This window comes from Camponotus floridanus, unplaced genomic scaffold (genome assembly GCF_003227725.1).
Source record: "Camponotus floridanus strain SB8 unplaced genomic scaffold, Cflo_v7.5 scaffold2, whole genome shotgun sequence".
Taxonomy (NCBI): domain Eukaryota; kingdom Metazoa; phylum Arthropoda; class Insecta; order Hymenoptera; family Formicidae; genus Camponotus; species Camponotus floridanus.
In genome coordinates this window covers 5,229,040-5,241,390 of record NW_020229325.1, presented here as the reverse complement: position 1 = coordinate 5,241,390, position 12,351 = coordinate 5,229,040, and the positions used below count along the sequence as shown (strand labels likewise).

At 34.1% G+C, this 12,351-nt stretch overlaps 1 protein-coding gene across 1 annotated transcript in view; it reads left to right on the top strand.

Annotated features, from left to right (window-relative positions):
• The window catches only part of LOC105258854 (3-phosphoinositide-dependent protein kinase 1), a 298,992-nt gene that overhangs the window by 173,608 nt on the left and 113,033 nt on the right, over window positions 1–12,351 (top strand). The window lies entirely within an intron of this gene.

Here is a 12,351-nt window from a genome sequence, read left to right as displayed (position 1 = left end):
ATAAAGATTTAAATAAAAAGAAAGAAATAAGAAGAAAGAAGAAGAAAGATTGGACGTATTTTTTTCTTCCCTTAATATTTTTTAAAAAAGTATCAAATACAATTTAAATAAATAATAAAAATTATCAAATTTCTCTTTTGATGCGAAATAATGTAAATTTATCATTTTCCTCTCACCTTATTATTACATTAAATTATTTTCTTTTTCTTTCTCTCTTAAATAATTGCTCCTATGTGATAGCAAAAATATATTTATATTATAATATAATATTTATTTATAATCTATATAAAAAAATTTATATTATAATATTTAATTTAAAAATCTATATTATAATATTTGATGCTGTTTATACTTTAGAGAAATAATTTTCCTATAAAATCGATTCCCATATATGGCGAATACGAAATAACGCTCATAGATTTATTTTTATTTGTATAAAATTAATATTTTGCGAATGAAGAACGCATCGAAATAATGTTTGTTAAAACAAACAAACATGCCGCCACCTTCTTCGCGACTAATTACGCTGTGTATTGAGCAATCCGTCTGACGATTCGCTACAAAGTCACGATAATTGACGGTTCGCTATCGTTTCTGCGAGCTGATCGTTTCTAAAGAAACGCTTGTCCCATGGACACATCTTGAAAACAGACAAAGCGGCATAAGAAAAAAGCGAACATTAGAAAGAAAGAACGTGTGTAGCGTATAAAGGAGCCATGTAAATGTTCGCCATTAAAGCACCATTAGCGTGTCATTATCGCACGATAGCCAAAGGCGAGAAACTACGCAAGCATGTGTATCTTCCGGCGTCGTAAAAACGAAATTTTAAAAGGGTTAAGAGAGAAAGACATAGCAAAGCGACTACTTCAAATAAATTCTTTCTCCTTCTCCCTCTATTTCTCTCTCTATCTTTATCATGTCGAAATCTACTTCTCCTTTTATATAACTCATATAACGGTTATATTGTCTAATGAAATTTAAAATCAAATAAACTAATTAAAATTAAATCAAATAATCTCACATTAATTGTCTTCGTAAATATCATTAATTACTTTTCGGATATCTTCAAAGCACTTTTTTAGAATTTTATAATAATATGAAAAAATTATTTCGATTATTTAAAATATTAAGAATCCAGATGCTTAGTTGAGCAGTAAGAAATATGCTAAAAGGGAGATATCGAAATCTTTATTATTCTTTTAGTCCGTGCTTGTCATGTTTAATGCGTCGTATCGTTAACTATTTCCCAACCTCGACGCTTTTAAAATGTTCTCTCGCGAATTCTCAGAAGCCAACGCCACTGATCTAGATCGCTTAATCTCGTGCAATCTAACATAAACAGATAAAAACGGACGTTTTACACGTTCTCGCTTACGCAGCACGTAGGAACGCAATAACGACGATGACTATCTCCCGTAAACACTTGATTAAATGACGCACGATTGTTTGTCATCTAGTTAAAAAATCGCCAAGTCCGGTCGAATATTTTTATTTTATTAGGTCGAGTGCTTCTTCCTTCACGTTATCCTCTTGATTTTTCATTATCATCGAAATTCAATTACCGTTAAAATATCTCAGTTTATCTCACTTAACAATTAATTGATTTTCCCATTATTTGTACATAGTATATCTACAATCTTATTTTATTATTATTATTTTATTATTATATTATTATTTTATTATTATATTATTATTTTATTATTTTTTCTTATTTATATGTATATAATATATTTACAATATCTCGATACATCCTAATAATAGCAAAATCACACTTTCTAATATAATCTTACCATTTCGTTCAAGTCGTACTATATTTAATTATTACTATTATCATTATCATCAATTATCATTACGAAAATAATAATAAAATAAGATTGTAGATATACTATGTACAAATAATGTGAAAATCAATTAATTGTTCGTTATCGAAACAAATATAAACAAGCTCGCCCCCCATGTTCCGATAAATACTCCATCTCCGTCTGCCTATCTGTCTTCTGCCTGTTGTTAGCTTGTTACTTTGTCCACCTTCCGAAAGTGGACGTCGCTTTCGAAAACCAGATTTCCGGCGTTCCCCAGCACGCTGCGGGCTGCGTGTGTTTCGTGTTCCTCGAGAGCGCTATGAATCAACGCCCCGCCCGTTCCTGCGACATTTAAATTTTAGATCACGAGCGGCCTCCGTGCGCCCGCAAACTTCCAGATTTCAGATTATACCGGGTATACGGCGGTCTGTTAAGTCCGCGTCGTCGATATACAGCGACTTTATAAATCCGCCTACATATATTACATTGTAATTTAAGAGGGCCGCGACTTTGTGAAGAAATTATTGCGCCACAAGACAGCTAAATTACTTGACGAATAAAAGGACTCGCGTAACAACCGTTCGTTTTATGACAAGTTACCAAATTCCGAGCTTACCTTATTACAGCTCGATTGTATCAATGTAGATTGCAGTTGGCAGACCGTTGAATAATTTTTCGAAATTTTTTGAAATATGTACATAAATTTATTTTAATTATATATACATATTCAACGAACACGCATAGGTTTAACGAGAAAACGAACGCAATATATACACGTCGGTATATGTAACGCGATTACACGCGACGCACCTGAAGTGTGAGATATTCTAAGATGCCTGGAAAAATCCAGGTTGCTCCAATATTGACACACCTTTTAAGGGCCCGATTACATCACTCGCATACCTACACGCTCTACACACAAACCGTCGGCATAATATTTTTTTGTGTACTAATTGACTAACGTACACGCGTCTTCATATCTTACCGTAAAATTCCATTAAATTCCTGAAATTATTGTGTCGCATATGATAATGACGAATATATATTTTAGTTCCATGATTTTTATAGCTTGATATTTTTAATTCATTATAAGTTCCATCGTTTTTTATGAAAGTTTTAAATACGTTTTAAAAAAAGAGAATACGCGCATTATTTTAAAAATTTAGTAATTTTTTTTTTAAATTATTTTTCATAGAAATAAGATCATGAATTTTATCTCTTTTCTACAATTTTTTAATATTTTAAAATTTTTATAGATATTTTTCATATAAATCCTTTTATATAAGAAATCCTAAGGTGTCTCATAGCATTCGAATGTTTGCGATTTAAACGATATACGATTGTCGAGTATTTATAAAAAAAACGTCAACATTTTCAAAAGATTCACGTAAAAGCGATCATTTCGTCGGGAAGTCGCATCGCTTAAAGAATTATTGTTCGATAAAGAATTTCTTTCTCGGGTGAGTGGAAGCACTTGAACTTTTCGGGCGAAATAAAAAGTTGCATCGGATCGTTGCGGTTACAGCATAAGGATGCAGCAGCGAAACGAGCGGTTGACAAAATCACTGGGTTTTACGCCGGCTGTAAGATGGCAAGCGTTTCCGCCGTCGGATTTAGGATACTTCATCGCGTCACGTCTCCGGTCGCCGAGCAGAAGTTTGATCCGAAAGCGTGGAGAAACTTGGACGCGGACTTTTCGCGGCGGTATTACGGGGGTGACTTTCCAACCGAGACGCGATTGGAAATTCTCGACGTGTCGTTTTATGATATCGCGTCGTCGTTGTGAAAAAGGAAGACGTAGACGTCGAAAATATGCCGGTTCATTCCCGTGATATAAAAGACGCCAAGCCACGACGACACGGCGATAAGCGATCATGCGTGTACGCTCCGTGGGAGTCCGCTGATAACGGTGTGTTATTGCACGTGATGCAACCTACCTGCCGGTGTTTACGAAGCGCATTTTACGCAAAAGCTGCTCGGAATGTGTGTGGCCGTGGCCTATTTATTATTTATTTAAATTATTATTGTTATAGGCTGATATTCGTGTCATGTATACGATATTATAATATAGCGTGATAGTTGACGATAATGATAAGCGCATACACCACGACCTCATCTACGACTAGTTTAATGCCTATTCCCGAACGACTAGCTCAAACGAGTAATAAAAGTCGAGGATAAACGCTGCCTGATGTATTTTTAGCGATTGTAAATTTAGAATACTATTCTCAGTGCAGTTTTTGTAATTTTTTTGCGTTATTTTTCAAGGTGTCTCGTAGCAATTGCTAAAATTTTTTTGTTATCGATAGAAATTTCGAGACTTTTGCTGATGATTTGATTATTTATTATCATAATTTTTATTTACGAATGATTAAGAATAATACTTCGATAAAATATAAATAATAAATGTAAATAAGATAATGATAAATAATGATGAAATAAAAATGGAAAATTGCACTGATGATTATGCAGTAGGCTTTTAGAAATTTAATTTATTGAATGACAATTTTTAGGGTTTTCCTCAAATTTAATTTGCATAAATACATCTCGCTGATAACAATTAATGTTACTGTTTTTTTCCAAGCAGTAGTTTAATCTCATGCTTTTTCATGCGACAAATCACGAAAAATACAAAAATTACAATCAAACTTTATTGAATTTAGCGCAGGTGACTCGATGTTTTTTATCGTTTCACATATATGTGCGCGGTTAAAAAATAATAATTCGCGTTTTTTTCCACGATTGTTTTGCGACATTTAAAATTTTCCGTCTTTGGTAAAGCCTGACTCTTGCGTGTCGCATCCATTTAATTCGCGCGTCACATGTGCGTCAATTCATGGAAACATACAAGCCTGTTATATACACCATGCATATGCATAAACGCGATTGAGAATCACGATGTGTTGATACCATTTTCGCGGTCACCGGGAAATCGGTCTTAAGTGTCGATTATTCGAACTCATGCGAACAGTTCATCTGATGCTTTTCGCAGAATGTGAACAATATTATATCAATATTATATCAATATTTGATTGAACGACTTTTGATTCCGACTTTTTGCCTATTTTTTCTTCGATTTGGATTTTTTATTAACTAAAAAAATAATATATACATACACATTTAATTTATCTTCAAATTTAACAAGATTTTTTTATCAGGAAAAAATTATTATTACAGAATTAAATTATGATATTAAAATGCCATAACAAAAAGTTTAATTTTCAAAAAATCGCGAGTGAGGAAACTCACAAGAATGAAAATTTCCATTCTCTCCCCCTCTTCGCATCTTTATTTCGCAGAAATCAACCGCATAGTGACTATCTCGCATTATAGACGTGGGGCAGTCACGAGTGAGTTGCGTGATCGATAAATTGAAAATATTATTTTCCACTTCATATTGTTTACGTCGATACATCTTCATAGACTATAATCTTAATATCACACGCAAGGAGCCGAGGTATCGGTGATGTTAGTTGGGCAACATCATTAACATTAATATTTCATTATTTCACAACATAAAATATCAAATATATATATATATATAAATATTTGATATTTTACGTTGTGAAATAATGAAATATTAATGTTAATGATGTTGCCCAACTAACATCACCGATACCTCGGCTCCTCTTGCGTATATATATATATATATATATATATATATATATATATATATATTCAGTTTAAATATAAATAGATATATTTAAATATAAATAGATTATGTGCAAAAAGAATAAACAAAAAACGATGGCATTGATTACAGAATTATTTAACGCTGATTGTTAAGAAAATGATTTTATTATTGATTTTTTATTTCTCTTAAGTTTTTCTAATTTCTAGTAAAGTTTGCACAACTATCGCTAGCATTGTTTCCAGCAAGGCTGATATAATATCAGAAGCGTGATTCAATTCGATACATTTCGAATAATGCGCATAGTCCAAATGAGATCGATATAACTTCGATGGCTCTAGATTTTAATATTACAGAATCTCAAAAATGATACTTATATATGTATATACTTATATATGTATATGCACGAAATCGAAAGTATTTCTCGCTTCGGGTATGGATAGCTGCATAAATTAAAGATGAAGCAGTCGATCGGACCGGCGAGTGACGGGATGTTCGAGGTATCGCAGTCTGGATCGAGGAGGATTAACAAAGTACACGATGATGTGGCGCTCCGGTTCGGATTTGAAGCTTCCTTTCGCAATGGTTAGCAGGTAGAGAGTGGCGCGTCGGTGGATATCGGCGCTGTTCAACAGGTGGTTCGCGATTGTCATCACACATGTGCGGATTAACCACCCTTCCTTCTCTCTCTCTCTCACTCTCTTTTTCTCTTTCTCTCCCTCGCTTGCTTTCTGATGTATCCCACGAACGCGTGAATGTATCGACACAAACGCGCACACATATTGGTGTGGCGTGCTCGCAAACGCGTGTTTCCACAAGCAAGAGAAGCGAAGGGTGTACAAGTGAAAAGAGAACGAGAAAGAGAGAGAGAGAGAGAGAGAAAAGGGGGAAAAAGCATAGTGTACTTGCGACGCGGTAGAGGAGGTGAGCATATGTTAAGTTCAGAATGTAAGCGCATTCAAGAGATCCTCGCCTTTTCGCCGCGTCATTGGACACCAGTTGCGCGAAACGTTGCCGCGGCGTCAACCGCGTTGTTGGAAACGACCGCGTGACAGTAACGATCTCTGAATACGGCGAGAAAATTTGGTGAGATAGCAGAGACGCGCAGTGTCATGCTGTATGAAATATCGTTGTTGAGAAACCGCGCGAAATTCTCTTACACACGCGACCTACTCGCAGCCTTGGAAGGGATATCTTTAATTTATGTAGACGCTCGTAGAGCCTTCCATTAATTACATGATATACTTTGCTCGTAATAGACTGCGTGTACAAAGCATTCTATTTTTTAAAGTAATATGAATTATAATTCTATCTCTAAAAATACATTTTTCAATATGAATTTTAATTTTCGTTTGAAATAAATTGATGACGGCGTACAATCCGTTGCCGGAAATTCTAATATCCACATCCAAGCCTTCAGAAATATCACGTATGCTCCTATAGAGAAAAACTTTTCGATTTCAAAGTTATATACGCGCGCTTTCCCCGTGAAATACGAATATCCGAGAAGCGACGAAGCGAGCGCTCCCGGTAATTGTGAGGCGTTTTCACCCCTTCGAGATCGTGACGCGGGACAAAAGACGAAAAAGAGAGAGAGAGAGGGCGGGGGAGGGAGTGATCGGTATAAGTAGAGAGACGCGTCTTCGCGGAAAAACGGTACTCCCGGCTCTGGATAATCGATTTCAATTAGCGAAACTGCCGCACTAAAGAACATTCCTCGTAAGTACCTTTTGCGCCGAAGAGCCTGGAGAGCACCACTTCCGCGCGCCACCGCCATCCTGTCGTCCGTCGATTTTAATTGGCGAAATTCCCGGAATGCCTCCACGATGGTCGCGACTCGTTGTCGCGTTTCCCCTTCTCCTTCTCTTCCACTTGCTCGTGACTCTCCAAAATTTCCTTGAAATCGAAACTAATCGAAAACATCGATGGAGGGTACGTTTTCCTCAATCATATGAAGTGTTATGTTGTTGGTTTTCAATGTAGCGTAGGCGACTTGTAGCTTATGAGAAACACCTACTAGACGGAACATGTTTTTATATATTTTTAACTTATTTTTTTTTATTTTATTTCAAAATACGTGCGAAAGCTTCCGTTCGAGGAAAAAAATGAAAGCAATCATTCGATGACGATAGAAACTAAAATAATGGCACTCTATCTTTAATATGAAACGTTAAGAGTCATCATTTTCTTAGTATTTTTTTTTATCATGGAATATTTTAAACAGAGGGAGAACCATTTTTTAAAGTCTAATTTTAATAGGAAACTTTTTTTTGACAAATTTTGTTGCTGTTGAGAAACATGAGCTTGTTCTTGTCCTAAAAATATTTACTTAAATTATTTTACATGTTTCTGCACTTAAGATGTTGGCCTTATTCCAGAGCTACAAAATTTAAGAACAAATTGGTCTCTTGTTCCTTTGAAAAGGTCAGTAGATTTGAAAAAAATTTAGACCGAGCGCATTGGTGGCCAACAATTCGCGATCGAGTCGCAGCGGAGATTACTTTACGCCGTTCTGTTTGATCTTTAATAATGCACGTGGTCGCATCATTGATTGGTTTCTCGACTCTGTCGACAGAAACGGTCAAGAGAAACGTAGTTAACTGAGACGTGCAAATAACTGTACAGAAGCACGAACGCGGAGTGTGAACTTTCCCCTTATAAAGCAGATTAAACATTGTTAATAAAGGGGTTAAAGAGGCTTTCTATCACGTGCAAGGCAAATTCTTTATTTCTCTATCATTCTTTTTCCCAATTTTTAATTCTTTTAGTAGTAGAGGATTTTACTACATTTAAGATTAGAAAAACAAGAAACATAAGTCTAGTTCTCTTTTCTAAATCATCAAATAAATCATCTAAATAAAATCTATATATTTGACAGTAATATTAAATAGCTCTAGAAGAAGAAACTTGGCACAAGATTCTAAAACTCTTTTTAAAACATTGAAAAATTATATCGAGGCAAACATCTGTTCGATATTTAAGTTATCAAATGTAAAAACATTAATTAAAAATTGAATGAAATTTCACAATCGTATAATGTAACATAATTTTTCTTCTAAGTTGCGTGTAACATATTCATCGTATATACATATTTTTTTCTTTTTGTTATTATGGTCTGTTTCTCTTTTTTTCTGCTTCATGTTTTCGTGGATAATTCCTGAGAATAAGAGAGAAAATCTTTCACGTACTCGGCACTTTTGCAAGCTTGATAAACCCGCCGCGTAATTGCCACTATGGAGCTTTCCTCTAAGACCGGTCAGTAATCGATTCGTGAATGGAGGGTGAGGTTGGGAAGACGACCAAAGAAAGCCATTGGCAAATCCGATCAATGCGAGCTATACGTCGCTGTTAAGGCTTCTCAGTACACACGGAAAATCAATGATTTTTATTGGTCGGTGCAGACGGCGGAAATAAGTACAGAATCGAACAGCTAACTCAGGGGAGAGGCGAGGACCATAAAGTGGTCCGTTTATCGTGCTTCAAGAAAATCGCATCAAGTATATCATTGAAACGACCGAACCTGTAATTTTAAACGACAAGTGCTTCTTTGCTAACCATGTGAAATCTGTATTATATATATATATAAGATAGTTGTAATTTTCATATAATATATATATATATATATATATATATCGGTAAAATGATAAAATTGAGTAGGGAACTGATTTAATCGATTAATGCTTGAAAATTACAACTATCTTATATATTATATATATCAGAAGAAAACATTTTTTCATATATAAAAATTCGTTTTTTTCTTTTTCTTTCTCATTATATATTATTTAGTTATGTAATTTAAATATATAATACAAAGAAAATTTTGTAAGGAAAACAATATTAAAAGTTAAAAACTTAAAATACAGATTTCGTATTCTATAAATATTATGTTGCGGTTATACAAGGAAACTGCGAATTCGTCGAAAAATTAAAACGATTTAATGAGTTATTTGCACATTCACTAGACATTTTTTACATAAACACGAATACTATACATTATGAGCTTCTTCGCAAACAATGTTTCACAAGAAAAAAGTGCGAGATTATTTCGCGGAAGGTGCACATAAGAGAAGTTACGATTGATTTTATGTACGCTTCTCTGTAAAACTGTGTTCACCAGAAACATTTCGAAATCCATATCTTTCCAATGAAATCGCGGAAAAACAGAGTCCAGAATAAATAAACTTTAACGAAGTATGCTTGATGCACGATCACGCGCAAAAGTAAGATTTAAAAGTCAGTGTCAGAAAATCTGTAGTAATTGTAATGCAGAAAAAAATGTTTCTGAAATTCTAAAACTTTTAAAATTTTTATTCTATTTTCTATTCTTTAATGAATTTAAAGAGGAAGGAAATTTTTCTTGAATAAAAAGGTTTGAATTTTATAAGGCTTTTGAAAACGTGATGTGTATCAACAATTGAAAAGAAATTAACACTTTCGAGATTTTTCACTTCTGCTTGAGATTCTAAATTTTAAGTTTAACGTCGCTGTCGATATTGAAAAAAGGAAAGTATTTATCGTTTTTACAAGGTTTTTGAGAAACTTTGTTCTTGTTGGATTCTAACGGTCAATCTCAAGATATTTATATAAATCTATAATATATATATATATATTATAAAAAATACTATTTTTTATTCTTACTCGCGCGCCTCGTTCATGGCCACGAGAACATTTAAGTATTCGCTTTCAGTAGTACATATGCTTTGCGAAACCTTCATTCAATGAATCATGTGTCACGGCGCACAGTTTTGCGGTACTCTTTTATGAACGTGCCAATCAAAAGAAACCGTTATCATTTCAATAATAACATTTATTATCAAACCGTTAGTTCTTTTCTCGCTCCTGTTGATTATTATCCAGTTGGCAATTAGGAATCCGACGAGTGTTTACGTGCTTTCGAAGAAAGTAAAGATTATTCATTATCAACATTTAGCCCTCCAATGGCTATATCTAAACAAAGAAATGCAATCGCTACTATGACCTAATATATCCCACTTATATTACCTTATCGTTTTCGAGATAATGCATGTCGATTAAGAAAGATTCATATCTATGTTATTTTTTATATTTTTGGCGCCCATTAGGCGCAATTTTTGATTGCATAATCGAAATTCTTATAATATCAGAGCGAATTGCTGTCTTTTTTAGAGCGATAATTATTAAATATTATATTTAATCCATGATTTTATTGCCCTCTCCCAAGAACTATAATAAAAGATAAGTTGCGGATAAGTTTTGCAACGAACTTAAATTGATAGCGATCGTCTTTTCTCGCGAATCCGATTTCTTTTTCTGTGCGACTTGCGTTTCTTCATACAGGGCGTGTACTGAATCATAAGTACAGATAACTTGAAATACCGAGAGAAATAAATCGACAATCCTTGAGGATGTCTTCTCATGCTAAGCAATTCTAAGGAAGTTTTATCACGCATTCCGCGAATAACGTGCAAACATTTCGCGGGATGTTACTCGCGCATATTCACAAACATCACTTACATCACAAACAGCCGTTCCGTTCAAGGAACATGATAATTTTTAGGATGGAAGGGAGCGGCTTGCTTAATCTATCGATAGTATAGTAATGAGAATTTATTTATCGGCTACGTGTGTGTATCTAAACTCGCGATGTATACATTTAGCATTGATAGATTTCAGATAAGATTGGCTAAGTCTAACAATAAGTTTCGCTTGGTTTTACAAAGAGAATTTCTTCTCTCCGTAATAATTTCTTATTATGTAAAATTTATTAATCACCTTTTTAAATTAAAAATGAGTGGGTTTAGCCCATTAAATTATACGAATCTAATATTTCTTTTGTTTTTTCGATTTATTTGCACTGTTAATTTATTCGTGTAAAAAGAGAAAAAATGTGTACTTTGAATTACAGCTTTTCAGTTGTCGGTTGCCGAGAATTGTCCATAGTTGGTAAGCATTAGAATGTATAGCCGATGTCTACACGTGTTTGAACACCTCAAAAATACCGTAGAATTATATTTCTTTGAACGTCATACATGTTAAAGCTTCTTATGAACGACTAGACATTCCAGCAGCGTACAATCTGTCTGGACCAACAATCTGGTTAAGTGCGGATGTATCTTTCCCTGACGCAAGGAGTGACCCAATCGCGTCACGGGCCGGTGATGATGGTGCCATGCAAATTAACCGCGCGTTCCGGCCGGATAACGCGCGATTGTATGTAAATACGATCGGATTCTGACAGTAGATCCGGATCGGATTCGAATCGCGTTCCGTGCGCGCAGCCCGCAAAGCCGGATGTCGTCGGTGTCGCCAAATTCGGGGCTTGATATCCGGCTCATTATCGTCGACTTTGTATGTGCATTCTAAAATATTCGATTCGAAAATATTGAATCTTTGGCAAAATAACACGAAGAAATATTGAAATCTTGGATTTTTCTAATTAACATTTTATTCAATATTTTTTACCGATATTTCATTGAGATTGTTATAATTGATCTCTTTTATATAGTAAAAATTGAAATCCATATTAAAGTAGATTTTAAAACTGTTTGAGTTGACGACAATATGCCAATTATTGTGCCATCAAAAAATATAATGAGAGATGCTTGCAAAGGATTATTATCTTATAATTTATTGCCGGAAATTGTTCAGAAAAAAAGGGAAGAAACAGAAAAAAAGATATATTACATATATTACATTCGAAATATTTTTTAAGTCATATAAATGAATAATATTATTTTCTCATAGAAAATATTGTACTGCTATTGGATCCATATTATTACATATTACAAAATAAATAAAAAAAAAAACATGAGAAACATGAGAACATGAGAACGCAATAATATAATTACAACATGAAAAATAACCATTGCACGTGGTCTTTTCTTTGCAAATACTCTTTTTACCATTTAATATATTCTCAATGCATCGGTTAAATTAAAT